Raw genomic sequence first — 17,020 nt, 5'->3', positions numbered from 1 at the left:
GTCTGAGTTTCACCTAGCTAAGTTACTTGTCAGTGACACTTGCGAAAGTTGCTTTAGTCCTTAGCCAAGGTTTGTATCGGACCTTTATAGAAGCTAAGTAAAGAAGTCAGCAGTCCGAAGATTGTTTTGAACGTCACAGCGCTTTACTAGGTACGGTCCTGTGGGCAGTGATGTACCATTGCCTGCCTCTGACCTTTGAACTTTCTTACCCACCGTTATAGGAGATCAACAGTTTAACTTTGTTGCCGAACCACCGTACGGCTCGACGATTTTCTCATTAACTAACGTTGCCAGCGTTGAAAGAAATATTAACTGACACATAAATATCCTAGAGCGGATCAGGAATTGAACCCGAGACTTTTTTGGATTTGCAGTCTCGCTCTTGACCTCTGAGCCTTCGAACTGTAACGTCCCTTGAAGGTTGAACTGCTTGACTGTTCCGTCTGTTATTGGTAGAATATTATACGCATTATGAACGAAAAATCAAATATTCTGAAATATTTATTATTTATTTCGTAAGTCTGTTATGCCATCATCAGGCACAAAGATAAACGTGTGGTGAGGTGATATTTTGTAGGATCAAACTAGTGCATCTACAGAATATCTCTTTTTGCAGACATGAAAAGTGTTAAATTTAGGAATAAAACTAGAGGAATTATTTCAATGTAAAATTATTCAACTAAGAGAAAATATGTGATACATTAGCTTATGAACTATACACAAATTATAACAATTGTTAATAGAAGAAAATAAAGTGAACAATAAACTTTGGCGACATGTTTGAATGGTACGACTGAAGAATATAGTCTTTAGCAGGTCCTCTGTTACTTACAGGTAACACACAGGTAAGTGAAGAAGCTGAGATAATACAATATATTTTTTTATAGCAATAAGAGAAATTATAATAACTGAAATATAGGAAAATGGAGAATGTTAGTAAGAGGGGTAATTAACAACAAGATCTGCCTGGGAATATGGTTAAAAAAAGTGGTTCAAATGGCTCTGAGTACTATGGGACTTAACTACTGTGGTCATTAGTCCCCTAGAACTTAGAACTACTTAAACCTAACTAACCTGAGGACATCACACATATCCATACCCGAGGCAGGATTCGAACCTGCGACCGTGGCGGTCGCGCGGTTCCAGACTATAGCGCCTAGAACCGCTCGGCCATTCCCGCCGGCGATGGGGTTATGGGTAGTGTCTGTAGGTAGAAGTGGTGAGAAAGGGAATTGGGTCTGTTCATCCAGTACTAAGCATATTAACTAGTTTCCATTATTTCAAGTAACACATCTTACTTTCTTGATGTTATTGGTTACTTCGTGTTACACCCTGTAAATTTCGCCTTCTTTAAGTACTAGTCTTCAAAAGTGCAGTCTCCTTTTCTAAATTTCCACCTTCCGTGGTATTCCTTCAAACGGGTGCATGCTATCCTCCCAGATTGACCTTGCCACAGTAATTTTATATTTTCCACTAGTTTCCAAAGCTGGAGTGCTGTCTTTACAATTAGACAAAAAGTATCCAACAATTTTGTGCCCATTTTACAGATTATGGATTTTAGCTTTCTGGCTTCATCCAGTGAAACTTTTCATGTATATGGATTCGTGCGCCAGTTGTTGCTTTCTTGGGGTGGTGGGTGGAGGACAGGGTAAAGAAGAGAGTGAACCTGTTGTTTCTGCTTTTTGTGCATTGTGGAGTCCACCAAAGTAGAAGGCTAATCATTGTTTGATGCTGTTTGTTTGATTGCATTTAATTATCTTATCTAAAAGAGGTGGGCAACGGCCTTGCTGCAGTGGATAAACTGGTTCCCGTGAGATCACCGAAGTTAAGCGCTGGCGGGCGTGGTCGGCACTTGGATGGCTGACCATCCGTGCCACCATGCACTGTTGCCATTTTTCGGGGTGCACTCAGCCTCGTGATGCCAGTTGAGGAGCTACTGGTCTGAATAGTAGCGGCTTTGGTCAAGAATACCGTCGTAACGACCCAGAGAGCGGCGAGCTGACCCCACACCCCTCCTTTCCGCATCCTCCCTTGAGGATGACACGGCTGTCGGATGGTCCCTATAGGACACTCGTGGCCTGAAGACAGGGTGCTTTTTTTGTCTATAAAGATTTACGAAAGATTAGATTTCTCCAAAAATTCATTCTACTGAGGCATAGCCGGCTGCTGTGGCCGAGGGGTTCTAGGCGCTTCAGTGTGGAACCGCGCTGCTGCTACGGTCGCAGGTTCGAATCCTGCCTCGGGCATAGATGTGTGTCATGTCCTTAGGTTAGTTAGGTATAAGTGGTTCTAGGTCCAGGGGACTGATGACCTCTGATGTTAAGTCCCATAGTGCTTAGAGCCATTTGAACCATTTTTACCACGGCATAAAGTCCAGAATAATTTAATAAGTGCGTTATTTCCGGCCGTGGAGGTTCACATTATAGAAATGTGGGTATATCATCAATCACCTGGGGCTGTAAGAGAGGTTTCTACTATCAGACACGACGACGAAGAGCTGGTCATCGCAGCTACGAATAAAGCAAAAATGATTTGAAAAAGCGTTGGAAAACGCACCCAGTGTATTGCTTTATATTTGCGCATTGCGCACAGCTCCCGTACTACAGGGAGAGGTGTTGGAGAGCGATATTTTGTGTTTGCTTATAGCAAACTTTGGTGGGTGTTCGTTGGCGATCGCTCGCGCAGTTGCGCTGCACTGACCACTCGCGTCCCGATGAGGGCTGTCCCCATGTAAATAAACAGAGCGCACCGCCGTTGTTTGGTTTCCATCCAGCTCCACGTGAATACCCCACGACGCGCCTGTGTAAGATAAGGCGCGCACTCTGTTGCGTGCGTTCTGCGTCTGTGGACACGCAGTGTAGTCGCGGGCCTCTCTAAAGCGTGGATATCTATTCACAGTTTTTACGCGAGATAACAACTCGTGTTTTAATATGTTTCGCTGTGGCGCTGCGCGTATCCAGTGGAGTTTTGCGAGCAGCACTTTCGCCCACCTGTCGGAGCAGATGAAAATAATACCCGACGGCGACGGCAGTCCAAATGTAGAGCAGCTATTGTTCACAGTGATACGGAAGAGCGATGTTGGCGTACCATCGATGCTGTTTTATAGTTCACTATCACCGTGTTGACGTTGAGGGTTGATAATAGTGGACCTCAGAAACCCGATATTTTTAACATCGACGAGAAATAATAGACTGGCGCAAAAACCAACATCGAAATACATCTAATGTAGTACTTATTAATCAATAAATACAGAAAAACTTAACATTATTCATCCCACAACTGTTTACCTACAGCCTGTAATGTTTTTTTTATTACATCGTTTTCCAGTAACGATCTAGATATAAACTGATTCTTACTGCACACTCCACATTTAACGTAAACGGAAACTGCCTCGGTTTTTGTAGTGCGTTTCATGGCAAATAGTGTTAAAAATTAAAACTCAGACATCAGCGAATACCAGTCCTTACGTTGCTATATGATTTTGTAATCATCTTTCATCACAGCACAAATCAGATGGGAACTGAAAGTAACCAACGAAAAGAGTAAAATTATTTGAGAACTGACACAATCTCAACGTTTGAAAAATCTTAAATGTTGTTATATTGAGTTTGCTATTTACGTGGATCAAACGTAACCTTACCGATCGCAAACAGTAAATATATTTACATAATTCGAAGTGTCATTTTTAATATCAACAAAACATTCCTGACATTATAGACACACACTACTTGATACCATGAAGGCATGAACTGACCAATGAATGACATTAATCAACGCTTAGCTCTCTTAGCTACAACGATAACCATCGTTCCTGTCAGTTCTTTCAACCAACCCCCTCCCCTCCTGGCCATATTTGAAAAATTGCAGTCGCGCGGGATTAGCCGATCGGTCTCGGGCGCTGCATTTATGGACTGTGCGGCTGGTCCCGGTGGAGGTTCGAGTCCTCCCTCGGGCATGAGTGTGTGTGTTTGTACTTAGTATAATTTAGGTTAAGTAATGTGTAAGCTTAGGGACTGATGACCTTAGCAGTTAAGTCCCATAAGATTTCACACACATTTGAACATTTTTTTTGAAAAGTTGCAAATGTATTGCTCTGGTATCCTTGTAAGATACAGCCACAAAACGATTCGTTAAAATGACTAAATAATTAGGCAGTGGTAACAGCTAGCCAGTTTTTCGGCCAGCATCGAAGTTCCACATATTCTCTGTAACGTCAGAGTTACAGACACTTCATAATCGATATTGGAACATCGATTTCAAAACTGCGAGCATCGATATTTTGTAACATCCATAGACACTGATACTTACGAAGTTGTGAAGCACGCAAAAATGACGTTCCGTTGTGGTTGAGTATGCCTTTGACTTAAAGAAATGTACGCTTGTCATAAATGGTCCACTAAACGTGAGGTTTTACTCACTGTGAAAGGCCTCTGTTTCTATTCGTGATTACCTGTAGCACTTAATTTTGGGTTTTCTTGGTACTCCCTTTCAACTCGCGTTAATACGTATCTCAACTGTGAACTATGAATAAATGATGTATAATATTTTACAGTTATTCATTCACAATTGTAAACATTATGTACCAAAATTTTCGCTAAATGTTAATATTTAACAACAATTTTACAGTTAGAAAATAAAATATAACCCACTGAAGGTAGCAAAAAAGGTGCTGAAACATGTCTGGGTGAAGCAAAACAAATGAAGGCGTCTTGCACCGTGCGGTTCTAGGCGCTACAATCTGGTGCCGAGCGACCGCTACGGTCGCAGGTTCGAATCCTGCCTCGGGCATTGATGTGTGTGATGTCCTTTGGTTAGTTAGGTTTAAGTAGTTCTAAGTTCTATGAGACTGATGACCTCAGCAGTTAAGTCCCATAGTGCTCAGAGCCATTTGAACCATTTTGTGTAAAGCATTGACCACGATCTTCCGGAATCTATAAACATAAAGTAATTTCAAAAACTCTAATAGTGCGGAGTCCCGCATGATCGATTGACAGCCCCCCCCCCCCCTCCCCACATTATCATCAGAATGTTTGAATTTCTGCCCATTCTTACGGTCACGAACAATTTCATCACATACTATGTCGTTGATCACTTTAAGACAAACCTCACTACTCTTAATAGCGAGGTGGATATATTTTGAGCTGTTCCTATACGAATCTTTCAATTTGGTGTTTCAAGCAGATGAAGCTTCTTGCCTTTTTGAGCGTAACGTAAAATATGGAGACTGTTCAGCGCAGGTCGTTGATGCCCTGCTGCTTTCAAGTGCTAAGCGAGGTGGAATGCCGCTTAACAAGGGTTTTTATGTCAACAGGTGTTCGTTAAATCTAGTCTTAAAATCCTACCTGCCTGCCCTATATAAAACATTTGACAGACACTACATTTTAATTTTATCTAAACTCCGTACGAATAGGCCGTGGAAGGCGCAACGGTAGCAACCGGCCGCCGTGTCATCCTCAGCTCACAAACATCACTGGATGCAGATATGTCAGTTTACGACACCGGAACCGCTACTTGTCACTCAAGTAGCTCCTCAGTTTGCCTCACAGGGGCTGAGTGCACCGCTCGGCAGACCGAATGGTCACCCATTCAAGAGCTAGTGTAGCCCTTAGCCTTTGTCCCGCGTGTTGGTGGGGTCCTCTGTTTTGGCTCGTTGTCGCCACTTCTTGCGATCTTGTGCCTGATCAGGATGAAGGCCTGAGATCTTAAGATCTTCATGCAGGGTGTCAAGCCATCGCTGTCCCGGTCGTACAACCGGTCGCTTCCAATTTACGTTTAGGTTGAAACTAGTCATTGAGACTGTTGTCTCGTCTGCTCTAAGGACATGCCCTCACCGACGTAGGCGGTTTTCTCTCTTTAGTCTACTATTGGTGCAACACCGTGTAGCCTGCGAACTTCATTATTTGTGACGTGGTCATGCACTGTTAATCTTGATGTCAACCCCTTACAGTGCAACTGGACGGATTACCGATCGGTGTAATTTTGATTTGAGCCTATTTGAAATTTTCTTGTCGCATAGTACTCCAGTAGCGGAATACCATTTGAGCCACGCACTGCTCAGGCGGTTGGAGATTTCTACACTGAGATTTCCGGCGGCAGCAATTGTTGAGCCCAGGTACTAAAAAGTCCTTGCTGTTGGAAGGACAACGCCATTGATTATAATGGTTACAGAGTCATTTAAATAAACGGAAAGGTAATATGTTTTCAAGACATAGAACCCTAGTCCTACATATGCAAGGGGTCATTGCAGGCTTGGACTTGAAATTATAGATTATTCGTATCTTCACTGGCCACTAGCACATCACCAACATACTGTAACGTCCAAGCGTCCAAGAGGAGGTTATCTGCAGGTTTATTGTTTCGCTATAGATGACAGTGGTAAATAGAAGCGGTGAGAAAGCAAATCACTGATGAACTCCCACGGAAATAGGAAAGTGGCTGGTGTCCACAGTTTCCGCTCCGTGTCATCGTCTCCACGCGTCATTACTCGGTATAACATCGTATAATTTGTTTTAACTTTGTATTTATTATATTACATGTTTTCCTCTGTTCCTTTGTATCATAAGCTTCAGAGTGTGGAAACCGGTCACCACTTACGAATAGAAGTGTTTTTATGCGGTCAAAACGTTTATTTATAGTATTTTGTTATTATTCGCTGTTTTGTGCACGACTTTGTACACAATGGTAAGTAGAAGTGGGCTACAGAGTGGTGTGGCAACTGTCGCCGTAGGAAAGCTGGACAGGAGCAGACGTAATTACAGAAAAAGTTAACACTAGAAACAAAAGATTTACTTAACTGGTATTTCTCCAAGTGGACGAAGACATTACAAATAGTGCAGCAAGAAACAGAGTCTAGCTATTACAATGCCAACAATGAAAAGGTTCGCCGCACTAAGGCACGAATGATGATGTCGTTAGGAAGAGGGCTGTGTGCCTGTCACCAGCCATCCGATATCGAGGCAGTGGGTAGTGCACGTAGCATGGAGCCACGGGAGGCGTAGCTCAGTGGGCCCGCACCACTGGTTCCGTCAGATCCTGCCCGACTGCCATCGGCGTGAGATGGAAACTTGCAGTTCCGTCGCTGACACCCATGCTTGACACCACATACTGTGAATGTTGCTGTACCCAACGAAAAATATCCACAATTATAATGGAATAAGGCTCTCTTTCTTTAGAAGTCCCTTTACTGGGAGTGTGTGCCATGGAGGGCCCCAGTGATCTGTTCTGCTAGTTACCAGTGGCGTAGCGTGAGGGGAGACTTTGAGACTTAGTCTCCCCTATATTCCTGCTTAAAAAAAGATGCAATAGTAATTCATAACAAAAATATGAACAACTTTCTACATAGAGCACTAAATGTGCGAAGACATCAATTTTGTATCCCGCGCCGCCGCACCCTGAGTATCGGTGTATCTGCATGCTTGAGATTCGACTGGTCTCAGTCTCTGCCTCCCTTCCCTTACCTCGCTGTGTGCGCCTCCCCCCCCCCCCCCCACCACTTCCCCTCTTCCACGAAGGCCGGTGCGCTGCACTTGCTAGCAGGTATCGAGACTACTCTCTGCCGCTTCTCTGCTGGTTTTTAAGACGGAAGTGCAGTCGCTCGGTTTGTTTTCATAGTCATTCTTGTGTGATTTTTGTGCAATTTTCGTTGTGTCACCAACGTGAGTGATCGAGCAACTGAACATGTTACAGAAGTTTTATTAAAAACGCCTTTTTCTACATTAACGTACGAAGAAAAGTGCGAATTGAAGGACAAACGACCTCCTACTACACTCAGTGTAGTTTTCAGTGAAGCCAAATAAAAATGCACTTTTCAGACAGCCTGATACGAAAATTATGCTTGGCTGACTGCGAATGCAGTTACTAACATATTATTTTGTTAGATATGTTATCTGTTCGGTGGTGAAAAGGAATGATGCAATGAGGGCATTTGTATAATAAAGAACTTTGACAGGAAAGCACAAAAGCATCGGATATCAAAACTTCACGTGCAGAACAAAGAATCATTACAGTTATTGGGCAAAAGTAGAATTGAGCACGCCCTTTCTGAAGCCGCTCGTCTGACAGCAATAAAATACAACAAACAAATTGCATCCAGCATGTGAATATTGGCTCGTCTTATTCAGAAAGCCTTTCGTGGCCATATGATAACTCGGGGCCGGCCGGAGTGGCCGTGCGGTTCTAGGCGCTACAGTCTGGAACCGAGCGACAGCTACGGTCGCAGTTTCGAATCCTGCCTCGGGCATGGATGTGTGTCATGTGCTTGGGTTAGTTAGGTTTAATTAATTCTAAGTTCTAGGCGACTGATGACCTCAGAAGTTAAGTCGCATAGTGGTCAGAGCCATTTGATAACTCGGGTAGTTAATGAGAAAATAAAATCTGAAATTTAGAACTGAAATTTCATTTCGATTCAGGCTGATGAAACATTAGACGTGTCACGTAAGAGTCAAATGAGTATAATATTCAGGTACTGTATTGCAGACAAAATTAAGGAAAGATTCGTTGGATTTTACGATGTTTCTGGAGATAGAACTGCTGAAAGTTTGTCAAACATTATTCATGCGGTATTGAAAGGAACATATGATGGCGCTTGAGTAATGGCGGGCAGAGACAGAGGACTACAACAACTGGTGAAGCAGTTCTGTGCCTATGCGCTGTTTATTCATTGTTACGCACACCAACTGAATTTGGTACTGTTACACGCCTCCAAACTCATACGACAAGTACGGATGTTTGTAAGTGATCTTCCTGCCCTCCATTCGTTTTTCAGCAAATCATCAAAACGAACTGTATTGCTGACTGGGAAGGGATTTAAACTGCCACATGCAAGCAACACCAGCTGGAACTTCCGTTCAAGGACAGTTTCAAAAACATCTAGTCACTTCTCAGGGCTATATAGTGTTTTTAATTATATATTTGATGATACAGATTCTCAGTGAGATCCAGAAACTTTGAGCTGTGCTGTGGGAATGAAACGACGGATGGATGATCCTACGTTTGTCTACTTGCTTTGCTTCTACCGAGGGTGCTTTGATCATTTCTTTAATGTTCTTCAGTCAAAATCTGTCAGTATAACTGCTTGCCACGACGAAGTAAGAACTGTTTTGAGAAACGTACGACAATTAAGAACGGAAACATTCGTTGATGAATGCATTAAATGCAGCTTGTGTTTGAATGGCATCTCTCAGGGCACTAACTTACGAGATACTGGATTTGCAAATTGTTCAGATGGAAAGAAGTTTTCAAGACTTTCCCCAAATTCAGTTTGTTGAACTTTTGCACGAAAACTGTTTCCCGAACTATCAAAAAGAATTCCCAAAATGGAAACTGCTTCAATTATTAGAACAGTACCCTTTTTTCAAACAAGAACAACTTGAAAATGAACTGTGTAACATAAACGCTGATGAGAAAAAAAATTATCTCCAAGAATCCTCTTAAAGTATATTGTCAACAATGATTTGGACTTCGTTTATGAAGAAACAACGAAGATCCTGCGTTTGGTTTTGACACTATCCGCAACTACAGCAAGCAGTGAACGAAGCATGAGTGCTCTTAAACGAGTGAAGAATTATTTAAGGAATTCAATGTCCAACATCCGGCTGTAGTGTTTGAGCACGTTAGCAATAGAAAAGACACTACTTGGACAGCTATCCAGTGATCAGAACTTTGTAGACCGAGTTATAGACTTATTCGTGGAAAGAAAAGACAGGCGCATTGCACTTGTGCACAAGAAAATATAAGTGCTTCTTCTCTTGCTACTGGAATTCTACAAATCTGTCGTCGTTTCTTGAACAAGTTAGTTATTATTATTATTATTTGGCGGTTATAGTGGTAGTAGTAACAGTTGTTTTATTTGATGCATTTTGCTTCATTTGTTTAAATTATTGTTTATTACACTATTTTGTCTCCCTATAATAACTGTAGAGTCTTCCCAACCTTTACAACCACGATACGCCATTGCTAGTTACACGTCTATCAAGCGCATAATCATCTACTCTTCTGAATGTGGGCCACAGTAGTTCTCACGCTCTTTCCATAGTAGTTCCTTATTGAGGTGCTGCGCTAGTGAATCTTTATATATTTCGCTGAACTTACAAATCCATGGACCTTGCCGTTGGTGGGGAGGCTTGCGTGCCTCAGCGATACAGACAGCCGTACCCGTAGGTGCAACCACAACGGAGGGGTATCTGTTGAGAGGCCAGACAAACGTGTGGTTCCTGAAGAGGGGCAGCAGCCTTTTCAGTAGTTGCAGGGGCAACAGTCTGGATGATTGACTGATCTGGCATTGTAACACTAACCAAAACGGCCTTGCTGTTTTGGTACTGCGAACGGCTGAAAGCAAGGGGAAACTACAGCCGTAAACATTCCCGAGCGCATGCAGCTTTACTGTATGGTTAAATGATGATGGCGTCCTTTTGGGTAAAATATTCCGGAGGTAAAATAGCCCCCATTCGGATCTCCGGGCAGGGACTACCCAAGAGGACGTCGTTATCAGGAGAAAGAAAACTGGCATTCTACGGATCGGAGCGTGGAATGTCAGATCCCTTAATCGGGCAGGTAGGTTAGAAAATTTAAAAAGGGAAATGGATAGGTTAATGTTAGATATAGTGGGAATTAGTGAAGTTCGGTGGTGGGAGGAACAAGACTTTTGGACAGGTGAATAAAGGGTTATAAATACAAAATCAAATAGGGGTAATGCAGGAGTTGGTTTAATAATGATTAAAAAATAGGAGTGCGAAGCTACTACAAACAGCATAGTGAACGCATTATTGTGGCCAAGATAGATACGAAGCCCACGCCTACCACAGTAGTACAAGTTTATATGCCAACTAGCTCTGCAGATGACGAAGGAATTGAAGAAATGTATGATGAGATAAAAGAAATTATTCAGGTAGTGAAGGGAGATGAAAATTTAATAGTCATGGGTGACTGGAATTCGACAGTAGGAAAAGGGAGAGGAAGAAACATAGTAGGTGAATATGGATTGGGGCTAAGAAATGAAAGAGGAAGCCGTCTGGTAGAATTTTGCACAGAGCATAACTTAATCATTGCTAGCACTTGGTTCAAGAATCATAAAAGAAGGTTGTATACATGGAAAAATCCTGGAGATAGTAAAAGGTATCAGATAGGTTATATAATGGTAAGACAGAGATTCAGGAACCAGGTTTAAAATTGTAGGACATTTCCAGGGGCAGATGTGGACTCTGACCACAATCTACTGGTTTTGAACTGTAAATTAAGACTGAAGAAATTGCAAAAACGTGGGAATTTAAGGAGATGGGACCTGGATAAACTGACTAAACCAGAGGTTGTACAGAGTTTCAGGGACATCATAAGGGAACAATTGACAGGAATGGTGGAAAGAAATACATTAGAAGACGAATGGGTAGCTCTGAGGGATGAAGTAGTGAAGGCAGCAGAGTATCAAGTAGGTACAAAAACGAAGGCTATTAGAAATCCTTGGGTAACAGAAGGAATATTGAATTTAATCGATGAAAGGAGAAAATATAAAAATGCAGTAAATGAAGCAGGCAAAAAGGAATACAAACGTCTCAAAAATGAGATCGACAGGAAGTGCAAAATGGCTAAGCAGGGACGGCTAGAGGACAAACGTAAGGATGTAGAGGCTTATCTCACTAGGGGTAAGATAGATACAGTCTACACGAAAATTAAAGAGACATTTGGGAAAAAGAGAGCCACTTGTGTGAATATCAAGAGCTCAGATGGAAACACAGTTCTAAGCAAAGAGGGAAAAGGAGAAAGGTTAAAGGAGTATATAGAGGGTCTATACAAGGGCGATGCACTTGAGGACAATATTATGGAAATGGAAGAGAATGTAGATGAAGATGAAATGGGAGATACAATACTGCGTGAGGAGTTTGACAGAGCACTGAAAGACCTGAGTCGAAACAAGGCCCCAGGAGTATACAAAATCCCATTAGAACTACTGACGGCCTTGGGAGAGCCAATCCTAACAAAACTCTACCATCTGGTGAGCAAGATGTATGAAACAGGCGAAATACCCTCAGACTTCAAGAAGAATATAATAATTCTAATCCCAAAGGAAGCAGGTGTTTACAGATGTGAAAATTACCGAACTATCAGTTTAATAAGTCACAGCTGCAAAATATTAATGCGAATTCTTCACAGACGAATGGAAAAACTGGTAGAAGCCGACCCCGGGGAAGATCAGATTGGATTACGTAGATATGTTGGAATACGTGATGCAATACTGACCTTACGACTTATCTTCGAAGAAAGATTAAGGAAAGGCAAACCTACGTTTCTAGCATTTGTAGACTTAGTGAAATTTTTTGACAATGTTGACTGGAATACTCTCTTCAAAATTGTAAAGGTGGCAGGGGTAAAATACAGGGAGCGAAAGGCATTTAGAATTTGTAAAGAAAGCAGATGGCAGTTATAAGAGTCGAGAGGCATGAAAGGGAGGCAGTGGTTGAGAAGGGAGTGAGACAGGGTTGTAGCCTCTCCCCGATGTTATTCAATCTGTATATTGAGCAAACAGTAAAGGAAACAAAAGAAAAGTTCGGAGTAGGTATTAAAATCAGTGGAGAAGAAATAAAAACTTTGAGGTTCGCCGATGACATTGTAATTCTGTCAGAGACAGCAAAGGACTTGGAAGAGCAGTAGAACGGAATGGACAGTGTCTTGAAAGGAGGATATAAGATGAACATCAACAATAGTAAAACGTGGATAATGGAATGTAGCCGAATTAAATCGGGTGATGCTGAGGGAATTAGGTTAGGAAATGAGACACTTAAAGTAGTAAAGGAGTTTTGCTATTTGGGGAGCAAAATAACTGATGATGGTCGAAGTAGAGAGTATATAAAATGTAGACTGGCAATGGCAAGGAAAGCGTTTCTGAAGAAGAGAAATTTAATAACATCGAATATAGATTTATGTATCAGGAAGTCGTTTCTGAAAGTATTTGAATGGAGTGTAGCCATGTATGGAAGTGAAACGTCGACGATAAATAGTTTAGACAAAAAGAGAATAGAAGCTTTCGAAATGTGGTGCTACAGAAGAATGTTGAAGATTAGGTGGGTAGATCACGTAACTAATGAGGAGGTATTGAATAGGATTGGGGATAAGAGAAGTTTGTGGCACAACTTGACCAGAAGAAGGGATCGGTTGGTAGGACATGTTCTGAGGCATCAAGGGATCACCAATTTAGTATTGGAGGGCTGCGTGGAGGGTAAAAATCGTAGAGGGAGACCAAGAGATGAATACACTAAGCAGATTCAGAAGGATGTAGGTTGCAGTAGGTACTGGGAGATGAAGGAGCTTGCACAGGATAGATTAGCATGGAGAGTTGCATCAAACCAGTCTCATGACTGAAGACCACAACAACAACAACAACAAATCCATCGACTTGTTTTAGTTGCCTTTCGTACGTTGGTCACCTTTGTTGCTGCACTTACCTCAGGGTCACTCATAACAGTTTTTATGTGGAAGTTCTCAAAGAAATGAGGTCTATGTTTTGCTATTACATCCAATATATTTCCATCATGAGTGGGCTTCTCATCGATTTTTTTTAAGTGCTTCTCAGAGAATGCACGTAGTAAATGCTTCACAGGACGGCTTGTCCCCGTTGGTTATTGAATGATCTCTATAATGGTGACAATGTGAGTGAGGGAGTTAGGAACTACTTTTGTCTTAAGTTTTGTCTAACGTTTACCTTTACATCTAGAACTGGGTCTGATGGTCGGTTTTAACTAACTTTTATGAGCGTTTCAAAGCCTGGCACCTTGTTTCGGGAGGACTACGGTTCAATCCCTTCTCCAACCATCCTGATTTAGGTTTTCCGTGATTTCCCTAAATCGTTTCAGGCAAATGCCGGGATGGTTCCTTTGAAAGGGCACGGCCGATTTCCTTCCCACTCCTTCCCTAACCCGAGCTTGCGCTCCGTCTCTAATGACCTCGTTGTCGACGGGACGTTAAACACTACCCACCACTACCACCTTGTTTCCAATGCTTCGGTTGCTAATCACTATGATTTTAATACTCTGGTCTGTAGAGGAAATTTATTTTGATCTTATACCGGTACTTGGAGAGTTGTGTACTGATGCAACTAAATTAATGCCCGTGGCAATCTAAATTCTCCAATTGTGTGTATATGGTATAAGCGGCTATTGAATAATGGTTTCTTTTACTGGTACTATATATTCAGCTGAAATACCTTTCTTAGTCACAATACATATTTCATTTCAAACAGCTAAAACATTGGTAATGTATTTGGACGTATCTTTTTTGACTACAGAGGATGTGCTGTTTCATTGTTACCGGTGCTGTACATAAAAGATTAATGAAAATAGGAGACCGTAAACAACGAAACACAACAACACTGCCAGGGAAGCTTAGTAGCAAGGCAAGGCAATACTTCTCCGACGGCCAGTAACACAGATCTTGAGTAGCCTCGGGCTGGAAAGGGGCAATGAGAGGACCGTTCCCACACTCTGTACTTCTTCGAAGACATTCACCTGAGGTGTCTACTACTATCGAGTGGGAAACGTGTTGACAGAATTAGGAAATCTGGCACGTACATTACAGGAGAACGCCAGAGAAGTCGACTTTTGTTCCATTGCAGCACACAAAAGGTCACCCGCATCTTGAACAAGACAATGTGTTATTCCGTACTTTCTGATCATGTCAGATTCGTTCAGGGAAGACAGATGCACGCGTGCTTGCGTAGTCCTGCAGGTCACATAACTGCAGTCCTCATGGTCGCATTTGAATCGTTATCGTTGCCTTGGACACATCCATCATCAGATATGGGGCTTCGCCGTGGCCCAAAGGGCCTCTCAGGTATTAATGAACAGCACCGTGTGCCTACTTTGACACCTCAAACGACTGTCCCACAGTAGAACTGTCTCAGACACTGACACGAAGTCCTTTATTGTTTTGGACTCAGGTCGCAGCTGATCTACACGTTTACCATAGAGGGACCTCTGTGCACAAAAATATGAAAAAAAGTGTACAAACTAACTTTGTTTTGGCCGTGAATTAAACCTTCTATTATCACGGCATGAAATTGTGTGCGTTCAAACGGATAATTGCGCGGTGTTTCTTCCGCCAACTACTGCTCTCTAAGCCTTTGTGAAATATGTTTATTGTTGTGGGTAATACATATAAATTACTGCCGCAAATGATATTCGTTTATGCGGGCGCAGCCGGAAAGGTCTGTGTGCCCAGAGTAAATGTGACCACAAAGCAGTCATTTGGCGAATTTTGTTGCAGAGCAATGGGCAGCAAGAAAATCTGTAAACGTTAAGCCTACATATTTACAGTGTGTGATAAAATATTCAAACGATACGGTTGTTATACTTCGCAAAATTTACATTACGTTACTGGATTGAGCTGAAAGCATTTTAGTGAACACAAGGTCTTGCTTAAAGGACGTAAAAATGGTTCAAATGGCTCTGAGCACTATTAGAGTACCGTAGAACTTAGAACTACTTAAACCTAACTAACCTAAGGACATCGCAAACATCCATGCCCAGGGCAGGATTAGAACCTGCGACCGTAGCCGTCACGAGGTTCCAGGCTGTAGCGCCTAGAACCGCTCGGTCACCTAGGCCGGCAAAGGACGAAAAGTTCTGTAGATATTTCATGTTATGTTACCTGTTAAGGTTCCTCTTATCAATTTCTGGGAACAGTAAGACTCACGAGATGGAAAATTACAGAGGTGTAAGATTGCTTTCACATGGATTAATGATTTTGGAAAAGATCTCAGTAAAGAGAATGTAACTGATATGATATTTCCAAGAAGAACACTACCCTAAAATTATCTGGTAAAAGATAAAAGCATCGCACAAGTCTTCCTAGACGTAGAGAAAGCCTATGACAGAGGGATCGTACCAAACGCAACGACTGAAATAGTACAGGTGCTCTACAGAAAATGTGTCTGTTGTGTTCGAGAAAGAAATGGCGAGAGCAAACTATTTAAGATCAAACGAGGGAAATGGTTGGTCTCCACTGCTCATCGTTGTGATGGACAATATCGTCAAAAAGATAAAGGAACCTGAGACGTAGCGCCGTATACCAATCCTGCCTGGGAGGTGGATAAGTGGGAGATGTGTCTCAGAGCTGGATAGTGACAGATGGTGACGCGAGACTGGACGCGCATGTAGTTGATGTATCAGCCGATAGAGGATAGTATTGGATAGGGGGACTGTGATTTAGTTTCGATGGTGCCCACTAGAGTGCACTAAAGTAAAAGAATGTTTGTCATAAATTGTTTTAGTATTTTATAAAGTGTTATTATGTCTTTTTGTGTAGGTAAAATGTTGTAAATGTGTTTTAGCAGTCTGAATGATGCGTGAGTATGGTTGAAGGTTGATATGAAGATAATTGTTTAACGAGTTATGTAGTGGGATTTAGTGTGGGAACATTTCGAAGAAGTACGGATGTGTACAAAGGGGACTTTTGTAGAATAGATTTGTAAAGTAAGTTTATGGTAAAGTGAAAGTTAATTCAGGTATAAATAACAATAGTAAATAACTTAATGCATAAACGAAATTTCAGCACATTAGATAATTACGTCTGTAAAAAGTGCAGTCGTTAGGTTTATTATTTTGCGATTTGTTATTGATGAAAAGCGCGGAATGACGCGGGAGAATGTTGTTTTGTTATTGGCTGTTCAGTAAACTGACCAATAGTAAAGAAATATTCTTCGCGCGCCTTTCTCTGCTGGTAGAGAAGACTTGGAGCATTCTAGAGAGGAATTGGAACCTAGCCACCAAACAGTTCGGACGTGTGTAGTAGTACTTCCGATGGAAATAATAAGTTGCCGTATCTAGCAGTGTTTCATACATCAAAAGTGTTGCAAAGTGACGGCGTAATTATTCCGATTAGTCTGTAGAAATTTCGGAATATTTAAGTTAATTTTGTGACGGGAAAAAGACATAAATTCCGCGTGGCGTATTGAACAGGTCGGTGGCTAAAAACTGTGACTGCATTAGGTACCGACAGACTTAATATTTGGCGAGCATTATCAATCAAAAAAAAT

At 41.9% G+C, this 17,020-nt stretch overlaps 1 protein-coding gene across 1 annotated transcript in view; it reads right to left on the bottom strand.

Moving 5' to 3' along the window:
* The window catches only part of LOC126284516 (Down syndrome cell adhesion molecule-like protein Dscam2), a 1,260,408-nt gene that overhangs the window by 484,151 nt on the left and 759,237 nt on the right, over positions 1–17,020 (bottom strand). The gene's annotated exons all lie outside the window — the stretch shown is intronic.

This window comes from Schistocerca gregaria, chromosome 1, assembly GCF_023897955.1.
Source record: "Schistocerca gregaria isolate iqSchGreg1 chromosome 1, iqSchGreg1.2, whole genome shotgun sequence".
In the NCBI taxonomy this organism is placed as follows: domain Eukaryota; kingdom Metazoa; phylum Arthropoda; class Insecta; order Orthoptera; family Acrididae; genus Schistocerca; species Schistocerca gregaria.
This window is presented reverse-complemented; position numbering and strand designations above follow the sequence as displayed.